The following is an 18,277-nucleotide window of genomic DNA, read 5'->3' on the forward strand; positions in this document are numbered from 1 at the left end:
GCACCAGGAACTTAGGCTAGGTCTACACTACAGAGTGGGGGTCGACCTAAGATACGCAACTTCAGCTACGTGAATAGCGTAGCTGAAGTGGCGTATTTTAGGTCGACTTACCTGGCTGTGAGGACGGCGGTGAGTCGACCGCTGCCACGCCGCCGTCGACTCCGCTTCCGCCTCTTGCCGCGGTGGATTTCCGGAGTCGACAGAAGAGCCATCGGGGATCGATTTTATCATGTCTTCACTAGACGCAATAAGTTGATCCCCAATAGATCCATTGCTACCCGCCGATTCAGCGAGTAGTGAAGACGTGCCCTGAGAGCACCTGCTTACAAAGTGACTTGCTAGCTCAGGAGATATGTCCCCATGGGAGATATCTGCTGATGTCTCAATAGAGAGGGGCAAACTGCTTTGGACAAAAAAAATCACAATATAGATTAGGTATACATTTTTTTGCTTCCTAATTGACCAGTTAGCTTTCTGCATAAAACAGTATTTTTTTTTTCTGTAAAGTTGAGAAAAATAATGCCTAACTCGCAAGTACTGTTACCATGGGAGAGTGGGTCAGTTAAAGTTAGGTTTGATCTCAAAATAAAATAGTAAAGTTTCTGTAGTCAATAGCTGGCTAACCGTGTATATTCTTTAAAGCATTCTGGCTTGTGATGTGGGTTAAGATCTGAGGTTATTTGCAATGGGTGTCATTGGGGAGGGGAAAAGAATTGATCCCATCCCTAGTTCTATCCCAAACTCGTAGAGTAGCTTTTGCTAAAGGAGGTGTGTACATTTCTGGTGGGCATGATTTCGTATTAATCCATGGTAGCCTAGCAATGTTTACATTGCCACAATTCTCTTGTTCAATAAAGACTTAGCGTTTGGCTGGGTTAGTGTGCCCCTAATCCACTACTGCTGTGAGTAGGCTGGCTTGATAGTACACCCTGTTTACTGGGACGGTACAAAGTATCTGCACTCACTCTTGGTCTTTTCTTATTGGATATAAAGTCTAACCACCACCTCTGTATTCCTACTTGGGTTTTACCTTGGATGATCACAGAATGATTGTTTTTTAAATCACATTTTCAAACAGCTGTGCCTAGATTGGAAGCGAAAAACCATGCCCTGACAACCAGCCCCACCTAACTGATTCCCTGCCATTGCAGGGCCCTTCGGGCACCTTGGCCTCCCATTCTCTGCCTGTGGCACACAACAGTTTAGTCTCTTGAGGACTGAAATGCTTTAGTCTAACCCATGTTATTGACTCAACAGAGGGGCAAGCGGGTGAAAGTGAATGGTCTGTGCTATACAGGAGCTCAGACTAGGTGATCTAACACAGGGGTTCTCAAAACTTTTTCTGAGGTCCCCCCAACATACTATAAAAACTCCCCGGCCCAGGTGTGCCACAACTGTTTTCTGCATATAAAAGGCAGGGCTGGCGTTAGGGCGTAGCAAGCAGGGCAATTACCTGGGGCCCCACAAAGCTAAGTTGCTCAGGTTTCAGCTTCAGCCCCGGATGATGGGGCTCGGAGCCCCAGGCTTCAGCACTGTGCGGCAGGGCTTTGGCTTTCTGCCCTGGGCCCCAGAGAGTCTAACACTGGCCCTGCTCGCAGCCCCCAGGGGCCCCAGACCCCTGTTTGAGAACTACTGAAATGGTCCCCTCGGAAATGTTCGTAACTCTGAACAAGCCATTATGGGATGCTCTTCAGGGCAGACTCCTCAGAGCAGGGCTCACAGCTCTGCAGTGACTGCCTGGCAAGTGGGGGTGGGGACAAGCAGTTCAGTGGGTGTGCAGTGCAGGCTGTGGTCCTTTAAAACTGAGCTGCTCCTCCAGAACACAGTGTGCAGGCAGGAGCTTTGGCTCTGGCTCCAGCAGCTTACACTCCAGGCCAGGTTTCAGTAGCAGCTTGGGAAGTTTCTTTCCTGGGCTCTGAGCTTACAAACTTCATCCCCCCAGGCTGGGAGGGGGACGGAGAGAGGAAAACAGTGTTCACCACCTCCTACCTGTAGGGGATGTGGGGGACAGGCAGCCCAGATGTGCCTAACTTTAAGATGCAATACAGGCACAGTCCAGGCCAGTATTTGCTGGTTTATTTATTTGTTTTTTTGTCTCCGCTGCTGCCTGATTGATTATTTCCAGTTCCACGGTGTCCTGTAACCTGTCAGTCCGTAACTCTGGTGTTCGTACCTTTGAGGTTCTACTTTAATGAATTGTTCTTATAACCAGGAGACTTGCCCATACAAACTTCACTTTTGCATGTGCAGGAGCTATGTTTACACAAATTAGATGCAGATGTTTGAAAGCTTTGCTCCAACGTCCCTGTAGCTGTTTCACCGTTTGTAAAATGGAGCCAATAACAACCAAAATACCTCAAAGACGTAAAGCAGGGATCACTGATATTTGTAAAGGTAGGGTTACCATATTCAAGCATTTAAAAAAGAGGACACTCCACAGGGCCCTGCCCCCCCCCCCAGCCCCACCCCCACCCCCGGGGCTTGAGCAGTTCTGGGACCAGCTGTCCGGGGACCATCTGAGCAGTGGCCAGTGTGGGTGGCCCCGGGGACCGCCTGAGCAGCGACCAGTGCGGTTGGCCCAAGGGCCGCCTCAGCAGCTGGCTGCCGAGTCGCTCCAGCAATGGCCAGTGTGACTGTCCCGTAGCCACCTGAGCAGTGGGCCGCAGAGCCAGATGCTTGGGCAGCCCTGGGGCCAGCCACACTGGCTGCTGCAGAAGTCACAGAGGTTGTGGAAAGTCACAGAATCCATGACTTCCACGACCTCCGTGACAAAGACTGAGCCCTACTCATGATAGATGCTCTAGATGTGCAAAATATCACTGATTGTTAGAACCATTTCTACAGGTACAAAAATGTGCAGTGTGGCCTTTGAAAAAAGAGGAGGAAACCTCTTATTAATGGCCTCATCTGCTAAAGAGGAGGGAGTGCCCCTTGTGCAGAACAGCTTGTTCCCTCTCCCATCACACACTGCAGTCATCACTAGTCAGAGTCCCAGTGGAACTCAGATTTCACGAACAGTATTTTCCCATCATCTCCTACAAGCACTCTTGTTGTCTCTAGCAGGGATTTGTTCTCTCACAGACACTTCTCCGCTAAGCAGTGTTGGGTCATTAGATACGCTGGAGGGTAGGGATAGGTCCAGAGCGACCTAGACAAATTGGAGGATTGGGCCAAAAGAAATCGGATGAGGTTCAACAAGGATAAGTGCAGAGACCTGCACTTAGGATGGAAGAATCCCATGCACTGCTACAGACTAGGGACCAAGTGGCTAAGCAACAGTTCTGCAGAAAAGGACCTGGGGATTACAGTGGATGAGAAGCTGGATGAGAGCTAACGGCATATTGGGCTACATTACTTGAAGCATTGCCAGCAGATCGAAGGAAGTGATTATTCCCTTCTATTCGGCAATGGTGAGACCACATCTGGCATACTGCATCCAGTTTTGGGTCCCCCACAAAAGAAGGGATGTGGACAAATTGGAGAAAGTCCAACGCAGGGCAACAAAAATGATTAGGGGGCTGGAGCACATGAGAGGAGAGGCTGAGGGAACTGGACGTATTTAGTCTGCAGAAAAGAAGAGTGAGGGGGGAATTTGAAGGGGGGTTCCAAAAAGGATGTAGCTCGGCTATTCTCAGTGGTGGGCTACCTGCAATAGCAGGGGCTGGACTCAGTGACCCACGAGGCCCTTCCCTTCCATGTTCCTATGAGAGCACATTCAGGCTTCAGCAGCCACACACACTGTACTGAGGGGCCAGGAGGTACCACCTGTGCAGGAGGGTGTGTGAACCAGGCATCTCCCCAGTGGGAAATGGGGTTAGAAAACCTAAGGATTTCACAGAGGCTACTACAGCTGTCACAATGGTGCAGTGTCCCTGCCATCGCTCAGGTGCAGCAAACACACAGGAGACACTTTTATTCAGCCCCAAGGCAACACTGTCACACTCTGACTTGCAGATGAGAACACAGCTTGCCCAGCAAACAGCTACCATCCAGGGGCTGTGTGAGGCCTGACCAGACTTGTCAGTCATGGACTGGATTGCCAGCTATTTGGCAGATGGAAAACATGGCCAGAAGCTCCTGATTTGGGCTGGGCTAGAAGCAGCAAAAGCCTCTGCCATCCTGTCCATGACAGATTCAGCTCTGCTCCAGCAGGAAGCAGGTGAGCATTAGGATTGGTGGTTCTTTTTCCTAAGAGTTTCCATGAACATCTGTCATGATCCTAGGCCCTTCAGAAACCTAGAGTGATGGGATTTCAGCAGGTTCCCAACAGACTCCCCTATGGGCAGCAGCTAAGTGCAGCACAACAGGAAATAGGCGTGTATTTCAGCTTACAAAACGCAGGGACCTCACTGGCAGTGAGCATTTCCTGAGTCGCAATGAGCTAGCCTTGTTCTTCATTCATCAAAAGAACCCTCTCAGCCTCCTCCTCCTCCTCCCCCCTCCGGACAGTTTCTAGTCTCCTCTCTTCAATAGTCCATCTCCCACTCAGATAGGTAAAACCAGAGCCACACCCCCTGCCCTGCCATCAGAATGTTCCACCTCTTCTTGTTCTTGCAGCTAGACAATACTTCCACTAAACAGAACTGTGTTATAGGAACAGCACACATCGCTCCTAAGGCCGGAAGGGATCACTGCGTTCATCTGGTCTGACCTCCTGCAGAGCACAGGCCAGATAATTCCGGACAACGATCCCTGCAGCCAGCCATGCATTTTGGTTGAGCTAGGGCAGATAATTTAGAAGGAGTTGTCCAATCCTGGTATGAAGACTCCAAGTGGTAAATTGTTCCAGTGGCTAATTACCCTCCCCATTAAAATGGGCCCTTTATTTCTATTCTGAATTGGTCTAGCTTCAGCTTCCAGGTACCGGATCCTGTTTTGCCTTTCTCTGCCAGATTAAGGAGCCCTCTGCTCTCGGAGTTCTCCTCCCCAGGTGGGTAATTCTAGGTGGTGATCAAGCCACCCCTTCACCTTCTTCCTGATAAACCAAAGGGATTGAGTTTCTTTGGTCTCTCACAATCAGGCAGGTTTTTCAAACCTTGACTCATTCTCATCACTCTTTAGCAATGAGCCCTTTATAATTTTTCAACATTGTTTGGAAGTGTGGTCACAAAGGCAAAACAGGATCCATTACCTGGATGTGAGGATTCCAAACTGGAATAGTTATCAGTGAACCAGTTTTTAATCCATTTAACACAAGCTATATTAATTTTGTATAATGATTTTTTTTAGTCAGAATTTCGTGCCGTACGCAAACACTTTAACTGATCAAAATAACTGTGAATATTTGTAAACTAATGATCTCATAAAAAAATTAGCAAGTGTATTGGACAAGATATTTTCCATAACATTCTATTGACTGGCATCATTTATAATTCCACTCTGACTCTTTATTGATGGAGTCCTGTATCAGCTGTTCCATGATTTTGCCCAGGATCAGTGGCAGGCTGGAGGACTATAGGTGCCTGGATGATTCTGTTGCCCTTTTCAAATACTAGCACAACATTAATTTTTCTCCAGTCCTCTACAGGAGTTCTTACAACACATTTTTTGGTGGCCTCAGAGTGCAGCTACCAACTCTTGCTGGGGGCCGTGCTGACAATTTTTCCTAAAATACTTATTTAACTTTAGGAAAAACAAAATAAATATGCACATACACATGTTCAAATCATTGTAATTTATTTATGTAGGGTTTTTTCAGACTCAGTAATAAAAATAAATTTACATTTGTTGCTATCCCTTACTGGACCTAAACAGAATAGAAACACAAATAAGGCTTTGGATGTTTGTCTTTGTTTGTTGTTGTTTCTTTTGCTTTTTTGGTTGCGCTTTTTCTCCCCCCCTAAGACTTGCTAGCTGGTAAGTCTTCTGCGGTGAAAAGTGATATTTGTATATTTGTTAATATCGCTTTTCACACAGCACATACTCAGCCCCGGCAAGCCCTGGGACAAATTAAGCCCTGGATGGGGAGGTGGGCAGGGAGGCCCCAGGGACAATGTCAGGGGTGGTGAGCCTGGGGCCGGAGTGTGGAACCAGAGCCTGCCACCACATGGATGGAGCCCGAAGCCCCATGGTCGAAGCCTGTCTCTCCTTCCCCTGGAAGTGTGTGGAATTTACCAGCTGCCTGTACCTCCAGCATTTGTGTCTCTGGAGGGGGGCAGTGCTGCTGGCAGCCCTGGGAGAGGGTCCACTGCTTTGTGCCCCACCCCCAATCACAGCACAAGAGGCTGTGGCCGCAAGAAAAGGCCGCATGGGGCCACCGTGGCCGCACTTGAGAGAAACTGCTCTAGAAGCACTTCAGCATTCTAAGATTTCTTTAGAGCACTTCTTAGCCAATCTTTTAAAACACCTGGGTACAACTTATCCAGATTCTGTGATTTTAAATTTTTTTCACTTTTAGTAATTGTGGTTTAACATCCTCCCTAATTACTTTGGAATGGAAAGTATTTCCTTGTCATTATACCATATAGATGCCTCATGATGCTTCTTTCCAAATACACATCGGAAATATTTATTGAGCACTTCAGCTTTCTTTGCCTTGTTATTAACAGTTTTACCATCTCTGTCTAGTAACAGACTTATACCATTCCTAGGATTTTGTTTATTCCCAATATATTTTTAAATTTAAATTTTATTATCCTGAACCCTGCTGGTCATAGATTTTGTCATTAACACCTTTAGCTTCCCTTATCAGTTGTCTGCATTTCATAATTCCTAGTTTAAAAATAATTACTGTCAACTTTTTAAATTTATTATATAGTCTTTTCATTTGTTACTGCTGTTTTCACTTCCCCTCTAAACCAGATTTTTTTTAGCCCATTTAGCGTTACATGATTGTAGCTTTGTAGGCATCCAGTAAGATGTTCTTAAATAACCCTAAATTATTCTTCACATTTTTCTGTTTAAATTTTTCTTTCCAGTCAATTTTGTTCATAATTATTTCCAGTTTGGGGGAAAATGGCCCTTCTAAAACTCTTCAGTGGGAGAAGAGTGTTGTGGTCAAGCCTAGGATTCAAGAAATCTGGGTTCAATTACTTAAGCACGTCACTGAATCTGAATCTCAGTTCCCCATCTATAAAATAGGGTCTGGTAGGACCTCCAGTAGGGGGCCAAAAAGGCCAAGTGCACCGCCTCACAGGGTTATACCAGTATAACTATATTGGGAAAACATTCCCATGTAGAACAGACCTTAGTCATGTGCAGAGAAATCCCAGAGAAAGCTGCATTTGAAAACTAAACTGTCCATTCCCTTCCTTTGTATCTTCTCGCTCCCTTAGATTTCTTTTCTTCTTTTTATCCCCGTCACACAAAAGGTGCATGGGGAGCAGTGTGGCCTAGTGGATAGCATCCTGCTTCTTAATCTAGCAGAGGAAAGCACACTGAGAACCAATGACTGGAAGTTGAGGCCAGACCAAAACCAATGAAGAATAAGGCCCACATTTCTAATAGGGAGGGTGATTAACCACTGGAACAAATTCCCAAGGGAGGTGGGGGATTCTCCACATCGTCACATCAAGACTGCGTGTCTTTCTGGAAGACATAGTTCTGTAGTAATCAAACAGAACTTCTTGTGCTTAAAATGTAATGGCTTGTGCTAGACAGGAGATCAGACTACACAATCTAATGATCCCGTCTGACCTTAATCACTCTTACCCTATTTTATGCCATTCCTCAACTCCCCATAGCTGTGCCAATGCTCCGGAGTTGGTTTGTGCGTATGATGAGAAGGACATAAATCAGTCCAAACACTTCAAATGAACTAGGTTATGTGTTGAAAATTTGGCACACACACCTGAACTAAACACTCAGACATCACCTTTCACCCGGTCTTTGATTTCTAGACCTCCCACCTCCAGCCAAGACTGCTCCATAAGTTTATGTTCTCTGTGGGGGGGTTCATACAATCAGTATTATTAATAAAATTAATTCATGCATAATACTACTACTTAGCTCTTTATCAGTAGAGCTGTAGGGCTGTCAAGTGATTAAAAAATTAATCCCAATTAAATCGCACTGTTAAACAATGATAGAATACCACTTTATATTTATTTTTAATTACAAATATTTGCACTGTAAAAAACAAAAGAAATATATTTTTCAATTCACCTAATACAAGTACTATAGTGCAATCTCTTTATCATGAAAGTTGAACTTACAAATGTAGAATTATGTACAAAAAAATAACTGCATTCAAAAATAAAACAATGTAAAACTTTAGAGCCTACAAGTCCACTCAGTCCTACTTCTTGTTCAACCAATCGCTCAAACAAGTTTGTTTACATGTGCAGGAGATAATGCTGTCCATTTCTTGTTTTACAGTGTCACCTGAAAGTGAGAACAGGTGTTTGATTGGCTCTGTTGTAGCCAGCATCACAAGATATTTACATGCTAGACGCGCTAATGATTCATATGTCCCTTCGACTCCCTTTGACTACCTCGGGGAACTGATGGGCAGGATCCTCTGGGAGAATAACATGAGGGGGGAGGGAGACCAGGAGAGCTAGCTGTATTTTAAAGAATCCTTATTGAGGTTGCAGGAACAAACTAGCCCGATGCGTAGAAAGAACAGTAAATATGGCAGATGACCAGCTTGGCTAAATAGTGAAATACTTGCTGATCTTAAAACACAAAAAAGCAGCTTACAAGAAGTGGAAGATTGGACAAATGACCAGGGAGGAGTATAAAAATATTGATCAGGCATGCTGGAGTGAAATCAGGAAGGCCAAATCACACTTAGAGTTGCAGCTAGCAAGAGATGTTAAGAGTAACAAGAAGGGTTTCTTCAGGTATGTTAGCAACAAGAAGAAAGTCAAGGAAAGTGTGGGCCCCTTACTGAATGAGGGAGGCAACCTAGTGACAGAGGATGTGGAAAAAGCTAATGTACTCAATGCTTTTTTTGCCTCTGTCTTCACAAACAAGGTCAGCTCCCAGATTACTGCACTGGGGGAGGTGACCAGCCCTCTGTGGAGAAAGAAGTGGTTTGGGACTATTTAGAAAACCTGGACGAGCACAAGTCCATGGGACCGGATGCACTGCATCCGAGGGTGCTAAAGGAGTTGGCGGATGTGATTGCAGAGCCATTAGCCATTATCTTTGAAAACTCATGGCGATCGGGGGAGGTCCCGGATGACTGGAAAAAGGCTTATGTAGTGCCCATCTTTAAAAAAGGGAAAAAGGATCCAGGGAACTACAGGCCAGTCAGCCTCACCTCAGTCCCTGGAAAAATCATGGAGCAGGTCAAGGAATCAATTCTGAAGCACTTAGAGGAGAGGAAAGTGATCAGGAACGGTCAGCATGGATTGACCAAGGGCAAATCATGCCTGACTAACCTAGGGTTACCATATTTAAGCATTAAAAGAGGACACTCCACGGGGCACTGGTCCCACCCATTCCCCTCTCCGCCCCAACTCCACCCCCTCCCCTGAGCGCCCTGCATTCCCCCTCCTGCCTCCCAGCCACGCAAAACAGCTGCCCAAGTGCTACCGGCTTCACTGTTTGCCGGGCAGCCCCCAGAACTCCAGACCCTGCGCCCCTGGCCGGGCGCTTCCCCAGCGCAGCCGGAGCCCGGAGGATACTGCTCTCTCCAGTCACACCCCTGCCCTCTCCCCAAACCTCCCAGTGGCCTCACCCAGTTAAGAGCAATGAGAGTGCAACGCAGGTGGATGTTGGGGCTACGGGGAAGAAAACTTTTGCTGCAGCAGAAAGGCACTGGGAGCACTTTTGCCCAGTTGCAAACCGCCGAGTGACACCCGATGCAAAGGGCCAGAGACCAGCCAGATCCACCAGCCCAGCCCCGCTTTCTGCACGTTGTCCAAGACCCAGTGCTGCATCGCCCCCGGGTCTGCATCCCGCCCCCCGCCACGGTGCTGGGTCTACTCACGCTGCTGTTGTGGCCTAACCAGTGCACCATGGCTTGGTTGTGCACCGAGTCCCTGGTCAGTGCGAAAGTGCTGCTGCTCAGCTTCAGCTCTTCCAGCCTGAAGCGGGTGGCTTTGCCCCGTAGCTGCTCGGGGGATGCTCCTGCCGCCTCCCTGCTGGTCCCGCTCCGCCAGGACCCCCCTGGCTCTCCTCCGCTCCGCCTGGCTCCTTCTCAGCCGGCTGCCATGGGGCACACTCCCAGCTGGGGTCCGCTCTTTGCCTTGCCGGCCCAGCAGGGCAGGCGCAGTCCCCCGGGGAGGAGCTCGGGGCAGGCCGGGGCCAGTGGAGTGCGCTGAGGTCAGGCTGGCCAGTCAGTTTCTCCTAGCTGGGAGCAGCCAGGGAGGTCACTTCCTCGCCAGCCGCCGGGAACCGTCTCGCCTCTTCCCCCATGGCCCGGCCACCCGGGCATGAATAATAATCCCCGCTGCAGCCGAGGCGGCTTACCCGGGGCCAGGCAGGCGCGACACATTATCTCATCCCCGCTGGTGCCAAAGGTGCAGAGGAACTGGACAAGCCAGGTCCCGGCAAGCAGAGCAAACACGATCTCTGCCTTTGCTCTCACCCCCACGCCTGGCTTTCCCATGATCATATGCCACCTCCCCAGACCTGCGTCCTGTTGAAAGTTCCGATCCTCCCCACAACTCCTCTGAAAATGCAGAGACACAAACATGTCCCCTGGGGAATGAAGGAACAAACACTCCCCACCCCAGCCACTTCAGTAATGCTGGCATTTTCCCGGACATGTTCGCCTTTTTGGCAATTCCCCCCGGATGGGGATTTGAGGACCAAAAAGCCGGAGATGTCCGGGAAAATCCGGACATATGGTAACCCTAACTAACCTAATTGCCTTCTATGACGAGATAACTGGCTCTATGAATGAGGGGAAAGCAGTGGACATTTTATTCCTTGACTTTAGCAAAGCTTTTGATACGGTCTCCCACAGTATTCTTGCCGGCAAGTTAAAGAAGTATGGGTTGGATGAATGGACTGTAAGGTGGATAGAAAGCTGGCTAGATTGTCAGGCTCAACAGGTAGTGATTAATGGCTCCACATCTAGTTGGCAGCCAGTATCAAGCGGAGTGCCCCAAGGGTCGGTCCTGGGGCCGGTTTTGTTCAATATCTTCATTAATGATCTGGAGGATGGCATGGATTGCACTCTCAGCAAGTTTGCAGATGACACTAAACTGGGAGAAGTGGTAGATACGCTGGAAGGTAGGGATAGGATACAGAGGGACCTAGACAAATTAGAGGATTGGGGCAAAAGAAATCTGATGAGGTTCAATAAAGACAAGTGCAAGATTCTGCACTTAGGACGGAAGAATCCCATGCACTGCTACAGACTAGGGACCGAGTGGCTAGGCAGCAATTTGGCAGAAGAGGACCTAGGGGTTACAGTGGACGAGAAGCTGGATATGAGTTGACAGTGTGCCCTTGTTGCCAAGAAGGCTAATGGCATTTTGGGCTGTAAAAGTAGGAACATTGCCAGTAGATCGAGGGACGTGATCATTCCCCTCTATTAGTCATTGGTGAGGCCTCATCTCGAGTACTGTGTCCAGTTTTGGGCCCCACACTACAAGGAGGATGTGGAAAAATTGAAAGAGTCCAGCAGTGGGCAACAAAAATGATTAGGGGGCTGGAGCACATGAGTTATGAGGAGAGGCTGAGGGAACTGGTATTGTTTAGTCTGCAGAAGAGAAGAAAGAGGAGGGAGATTTGATAGCTGCTTTCAACTACCTAAAAGGGTAGTTCAAAAGAGGATGAATCTAGACTGTTCTCAGTGGTAGCAGATGACAGAACAAGGAGTAATTGTCTCAAGATGCAGTGGAGCAGGTTTAGGTTGGATATTAGGAAAAACTTTTTCACTAGGAGGGTGATGAAGCACTGGAATGGGTTACCTAGGGAGGTGGTGGAATCTCCTTCCTTAGAGGTTTTTAAGGTCAGGCTGGACAAAGCCCTGGCTGGGATGATTTAGTTGGGGATTGGTCCTGCTTTGAGCAGGGGGTTGGACTAGATGACCTCCTGAGGTCCCTTCCAACCCTGATATTCTATGATTCATGCTTCAACCACTATTCCAGAGGACATGCGCCCATGCTGATGATGGGTTTTGCTTGATAATGATCCAAAGCAGAGTGGACCGACGCATGTTCATTTTCATCATCTGAGTCAGATGCCACCAGCAGAAGTATCAGAGGGGTAGCCATGTTAGTCTGAATCTGTAAAAAGCAACAGAGGGTCCTGTGGCACCTTTGAGACTAACAGAAGTATTGGGAGCATAAGCTTTCGTGGGTAAGAACCTCACTTCTTCAGATGCAAGTAATGGAAATCTCCAGAGGCTGGTATAAATCAGTTTGGAGATAACGAGGTTAGTTCAATCAGGGAGGGTGAGGTGCTCTGCTAGCAGTTGAGGTGTGAACACCAAGGGTGGAGAAACTGCTTCTGTAGTTGGATAGCCATTCACAGTCTTTGTTTAATCCTGATCTGATGGTGTCAAATTTGCAAATGAACTGGAGCTCAGCAGTTTCTCTTTGGAGTCTGGTCCTGAAGTTTTTTTGCTGTAAGATGGCTACCTTTACATCTGCTATTGTGTGGCCAGGGAGGCTGAAGTGTTCTCTTACAGGTTTTTGTATATTGCCATTCCTGATATCTGACTTGTGTCCATTTATCCTCTTGCGCAGAATCGCATCTGCTCCAACCCCTCAGACAGAGACCAAACACCTACAAGATCTTCACCAAGCATTCTCAAAACTACGATACCCACACAAGGAAATAAAGAAACAAATCAACAGAGCCAGACATGTACCCAGAAGCCTCCTGCTACAAGACAGGCCCAAAAATGAAACCAACAGAACTCCACTGGCCATCACCTACAGTCCTCAGCTTAAACCTCTCCAACGCATCATCAGTGATCTACAACCCATCCTGGACAATGATCCCTTACTTTCACAGACCTTGGGAGGCAGGCCAGTCCTCGCCCACAGACAACCTGCCAACCTTAAGCATATTCTCACCAGCAACCACACACTGCACCATAACAACTCTAACTCAGGAACCAACCCATGCAACAAACCTCGATGCCAACTCTGCCCACATATCTACACCAGCAACACCATCACAGGACCTAACCAGATCAGCTACAACATCACCGGCTCATTCACCTGCACGTCCACCAATGTTATATATGCCATCATATGCCAGCAATGGCCCTCTGCTATGTACATTGGCCAAACTGGACAGTCACTACGCAAGAGGATAAATGGACACAAGTCAGATATCAGGAATGGCAATATACAAAAACCTGTAGGAGAACACTTCAACCTCCTTGGCTACACAATAGCAGATGTAAAGGTAGCCATCTTACAGCAAAAAAACTTCAGGACCAGACTCCAAAGAGAAACTGCTGAGCTCCAGTTCATTTGCAAATTTGACACCATCAGATCAGGATTAAACAAAGACTGTGAATAGCTATCCAACTACAGAAGCAGTTTCTCCTCCCTTGGTGTTCACAACTCAACTGCTAGCAGAGCACCTCACCCTCCCTGATTGAACTAACCTCGTTATCTCCATACTGATTTATACCAGCCTCTGGAGATTTCCATTACTTGCATCTGAAGAAGTGAGGTTCTTACCCACGAAAGCTTATGCTCCCAATACTTCTGTTAGTCTTAAAGGTGCCACACCACCAGCAGAAGGTTGATTTTTTTTTTTTTTTTGGTGGTTTAGGTCCTGTAGTTTCTGCTCTTTTAAGACTTCCGAAATCATGCTCCAAACCTCGTCCCTCTCAGATTTTGGAAGGCACTTCAGATTCTTAAATCTTGGGTTGAGTGCCGTAGCTATTTTTAGAAATCTCACATTTGACAAAACGCAAAGAAGGTACCAATCTGCTGTGAAAGTGTTCTTAAAACGAACATGTGTTGGGTCATCATCCGAGACTGCTATAAGATGAAATATATGCCAGAATGCGGGTAAAGCAGAGTAGGAGACATACAATTCTCCCCCAAGGAGTTCAGTCACAAATTTAATTAACGCATTATTTTTGTAATGAGCATCAGCAGCATAGAACAGGGGTAGGCAACTTTTCATTAGTGGTGTGCCGAGTCTTCATTTATTCACTCTAATTTAAGGTTTCGCGTGCCAGTAATACATTTTAACGCTTTTAGAAGGTCTCTTTCTATAAGTCTATAATATACAACTAAACTATGGTTATATGTAAAGTAAATTAAGGTTTTTAAAATGTTTAAGAAGCTTCATTTAAAAATTAAATTAAAATGCAGAGCCCCCTGGACTGGTGGCCAGGACCCAGGCAGTGTGAGTGCCACTGAAAATCAGCTCGCGTGCCGCCTTTGGCGCACGTGCCATAGGTTGCCTACCCCTGGCATAGAAGCATATCCTCTGGAATGGTGGTCAAAGCATGAAGGGGCATACGAATGTTTAGCATATCTGGCACGTAAATACCTTGCAATGCCAGCTACAAAAGTACCATGCGAACACCTGTTCTTACATTCAGGTGACATTGCAAATAAGAAGCAGGCAGCAGTATCTCCTGTAAATGTAAACAAACTTGTTCTCGTTCAGCTAATTGCTAAGAGAAAGTAGGACTGAGTGGATCTGTGGACTCAAGTTTTACATTGTTTTCTTTTTGAGTGCAGTTATGTAACAAAAAAAAATTACATTTGTAAGTTACACTTTCACGATAAAGAATTTGCACAACTGTACTTTTATGAGGTGAATTGAAAAATACTATTTCTTTTGTTTATAATTTTTACATGCAAATATTTGTAATAAAAATAATATAAAGTGAGCACTGTACACTTTGTCTTCTGTGTTGTAATGGAAATCCATGTGTTTGAAAATGTTGAAAGACATCAAAAATATTTAATACATTTCAATTGGTATTCTATTGTTTAAACAGTGTGATTATTCGCAATTAATTTTTTTGAGTTAATCACATGAGTTAACTGCAATTACTCAACAGTCCTATAGAGCTGTAGTTGTGGAGAGGTGTGTATGAAGGGGAAACCAGGGCTGAGATAGAAGCAGGAGGCAGTGGCTAAGGATTGAAGGGCACTGGTAGAGCTGCGTGTTGGGAGCTCAAGGCTGGAATAACAGGGCAGACTGAGTTGGGATTGAGGGGCATCAGCACAGCTGTGTGTGTGGTGGGAGCCAAGGGGGGCTGCAGGTCAGAGCTGAGTGCAAGGAGCTCAGGACTGGAATAACAGGGCAGGCTGTGGGTTGGGACTGACGAGCATCAGCAGCACTGGGGGAGGAAAAGCAGGAACCGAAGTTCTGGTCTAAAGTAACAGGGGAGTGATGGGTTGGGATTGAGGGGTATCAGTAGAACTGTGGGCAGCCTCTAAAGCCCAATCTGGGGCTGAGTGACATGCACATGTCCCTAGCACCTCAAGGCTATTTAGCTTCATGCTGAAAGTTATTATGGAGTCATTAGAATTAGGTGCATGTGCTACCAGCCTCTCAGTTACCTGTGTTCCTCTCTGAATAATTTTAATTAGCAAACAAACCTCCAGATGCCTATAGTTAAAGGCATGACAGGACACTTTCTATCCCCACAAAGCCTTAACAGAAGGAAAACAAGAAGTTTAGGATAAAGTCTTGTGCATTCCTTTGCACCTTCATATTGCCCATGATGCTGCCGATAGCACACTCCGGCTGTCCATGAGGCTGCTGCTTCCATCTCCAACAGATACCAGAAGTAATAAACACCCAGCTTCAAATTCACATGCACAATGCAAACCCTTAACAGTAAACTCCTAGGATTATATCCATTCTCTCAAGAGATGAGCATGCTTAGCTGCCCCCCATACCATGTGATGGGGAAATTATCCTGCTGGGACACTGCTGAGGGCACTGGTAAGGGTTTGCCTGGAGTCTGCAGCTACGGTGGCATGCTGAGTACAGGCACCACAAATGTAGCTACACACTGCAGAGAAAGGCTCTGGCAGCGGGGAGGCAGCTGGGAAAGGCTTGGCAGCTGGACACTATGCTGCTAAAAGCAGCAGCCTAGCCATGGGAGGCACTGCATGGCGTGTACAGTGCCCGTGCAGGGATATACCACACCCTGGGGTTCAGGCAGGTGGGCACTCTATTCACCTAAACTGTGCCTCATTGACTACACTGCTGTTTATACCCATCCTAGCTGGGTGACACACTCCCATACGTATAGAGCAAGCTGGATGAAACGGGGTCGTGTTCAGATTGACACCCACCCCCACATTTGCTATAATGGCTCCAAAGTTATAAAACGCTTTACCGATCAATGCTGTTGATGCAGAACTGATATTCTAGTAATTTGCACACAAGGAATAACATTGCTGGGAAGGGATTTTATTTATCCTTCATTTACGGAGGGAGGAATAGCTCAGTGGTTTGAGCATTGGCCTGCTAAACCAAGGGTTGAGAGTTCAATCCTTGAGGGGGCCATTTAGGGATCTGGGCCAGAAATCTATCTGGGGATTGGTCCTGCTTTGAGCAGGGGGTTGGACTAGATGACCTCCTGAGGTCCCTTCCAATCCTGATATTCTATTCTATAGTCTATACTACTCTGCGCTTTCAATTTATCCCTCTCTCTCACCCACATCAGCACAGAATAGCTTCAAAACAAAACTTCAGAATGCAACACAGAGTCTGGCGCTTCCAAAGTTGACTTGGCAACCCAGGCAGAGGCATATTTTCATATGGGGGGGAAAGAGGGGGGCAGGTTGATATAAATATTTGTGAGCATGTGCTGCTTTCTCTGGAAAGCCCTTTTGCTTTGCTTCCTCGGAGTGCATTCAGTGCTCACCCTGTCATTCGCTATATAGAATGGCTCTTTGTGCAAGCAAAGCAATTGCTGACTAAAAGACACACTTTGGAAGCATACCTTTCCCCATCCCCTTGCCAAGGAATATTTCATTGAGTTTAGTAAATGGTAGAAGTGCAAACGACGTGAAGTCTCAGCTTTGGACAGGTGCTTTGGGGTGCTTACCTCAACATTCACCAAATTTCCAGACATCTTGGCGCTGCAATTTGGGCTGGGAATTCGTGTGTCTCCAGTAAAGGCCCAGAGCCAAATTACATACAGTCAGTTGTTTGTTTTAAAAGCTAATTTGAACCCCAGAAGCAGAAAGAGCTGGAGTGTTCTTGCATCTGGAGAGACTAGTTCAACTCAGTTCTCACAGAATTACACACATGGAATGACAATGCAGCCAGCCAGTGAAACTAAAGAAAGAATCATTGCATAGCTGCCAAGTTCTGTGCAGCGCCACACATAATATTGTATGCAAATTATTCAATGAGCTAATTTGCATGTTCACAGCTTAATTGTATATTGCAGTAAATTATGGCTTTGGGGAATTAAGCCCTTTATCTACAGGGCAGCAGGAGGGCAAGCGCCCAACACACACTGCCCTGCCCGTACGCCCCAGCGGGCACTTTCGTTAGGGGTTGTGGGCAGTTCAGTCTCCGTAGTCCATGCAGTTCTTGGCCTCACTGCTGAGTCTGCCAGTTAGTGCAGAGTAGCTGGTGAGTTTGAGATATAGGAGTTGGAACTGAGACCCACCAAACTCACCTCATACAGGGGCCACCAAACATGCACTAGATGGGAACCACTTTTAACCTTTGCTGAGCTGGGCAGGATTCCATGTGGTGTCCTACAGGCAGGCGGCTTGGGTGTTCATTAGTATCACCTGCAGGCATAGAAACATAGGACTGGAAGGGACCTTGAGAGGTCATTAGAACATATACTCCTGGGGGAATTCTGCACCCAATATTTTAAAATGCTCCAAAACAACACTACAGAATCACATGAGTTTCAATTATTTTGGTTATTTATTTCAAAATACCTGTCAGCAAATATGTCTGTAACAACACAGACACACACAAAAATTCCCCCAGGAGTAGAGTTAAAGAAACCCCAACGAAAGCCCAGTTCCTACTTCTCTGCCCCCTCCCCCATAGAGCCCAGCTGGGGGGCCAGACACTCCCACACCCTCCCCTCCAGAGGCCAGTCGCAGCCCCCTGGCCCAAACACTCACACCACCTCCTCCCCCAGAGTCCAGTCACAGTCCCCCCAAACCCAGACACTCACAGCCTCTATCTCCTATAGCTCAAGGATCCAGAGGGAGAAATAGCCTGATGCTGGGTCCCAGGCTTACACAGAGCTTCCTGCATTCTGCCGTCTCCTTCCTTCAGGGCGTGCTAGGAACAGCAGCTGCTGGGAACCCTCCAGTTTCCTCCCCCTCCCGTGTCTTCTATTTGCAAGCTGGGCAATGCTGGGTCCAGTGACCTCTAGTGGCAGTCAACATCTCTGCAGCCAATTTCGGGGGTGGGGGTGTGGGGGGGTGGGAGTTCTGCACATACAACATTAATT

The 18,277-nt window shown here is 47.0% G+C and overlaps 1 protein-coding gene across 4 annotated transcripts in view; it reads right to left on the minus strand.

The window, feature by feature from the left end:
- The window catches only part of DDR2 (discoidin domain receptor tyrosine kinase 2), a 116,221-nt gene that overhangs the window by 80,383 nt on the left and 17,561 nt on the right, over positions 1-18,277 (minus strand). The window contains exon 2 of one of the 4 annotated variants that reach the window (XM_054037680.1): positions 17,477-17,594. The exons of 2 other annotated variants lie outside the window; for them this stretch is intronic. The gene's annotated coding sequence lies outside the window, so the exon portion shown is untranslated. Of the gene's footprint in view, positions 1-111; positions 132-17,476; positions 17,595-18,277 lie in introns of those variants that run through there. One more of the 4 variants, XM_054037681.1, reaches the window with a different exon arrangement.

This window comes from Malaclemys terrapin, chromosome 8, assembly GCF_027887155.1.
Source record: "Malaclemys terrapin pileata isolate rMalTer1 chromosome 8, rMalTer1.hap1, whole genome shotgun sequence".
Lineage (NCBI taxonomy): Eukaryota > Metazoa > Chordata > Testudines > Emydidae > Malaclemys > Malaclemys terrapin.